Source organism: Cynocephalus volans, chromosome X, assembly GCF_027409185.1.
Source record: "Cynocephalus volans isolate mCynVol1 chromosome X, mCynVol1.pri, whole genome shotgun sequence".
Lineage (NCBI taxonomy): Eukaryota > Metazoa > Chordata > Mammalia > Dermoptera > Cynocephalidae > Cynocephalus > Cynocephalus volans.
In genome coordinates, this window is record NC_084478.1 from 63727085 (window position 1) to 63727670 (window position 586).

Below are 586 nucleotides of genomic sequence, written 5' to 3' on the forward strand. Positions count from 1 at the left end.
TATCTCTTTCTCATGCCCTAGTGTGGTTTGTGGCCCACATAGACATGGGGACACAACAGATGGACAGGGGGCCTTGTCAGGGTGAGTGAGTGGCAGTAGTGGCATTCATAGTGTCTGGCACATGGTGGCTACTAGAACATGCGGTTCTGGCCTGTGCCCCAACCCACAAGATCCTGGTCATGTCCCCTCTCTCCCTTGTTGGGGTCCAGCAGATCATGTTGTACCAGAAAGTCCAGCACCACCAGGCTTGAAATCCCCTGGGTCAGAGCCAAGACTGGGAACTCCTCCCCCATTCCCTGTCCTCACAGCACCCCAGCTGCACTTGGTCTGCAGTCCCAAAGCTAACCTCTTGCACTGTGCCATCCCTGGGTCTTAGGACAATGCCCTCAGGCCTCTCCAAGTAGAAGACAACGGGCACTCAGGTACCAGTTGACCTGTGGCCTTCTACATGCTGATGACCCCAGAGGGGTGGAGATAGAGGAAGCTCAGCCTACAAATCCCAGGTCCCAAGGGATGCCCCTGGGAGGATCCTTCAGGTCCACCCTCGTCCCCATCCTTTCCGTGGCTATTACCACAGCGCCCCGCC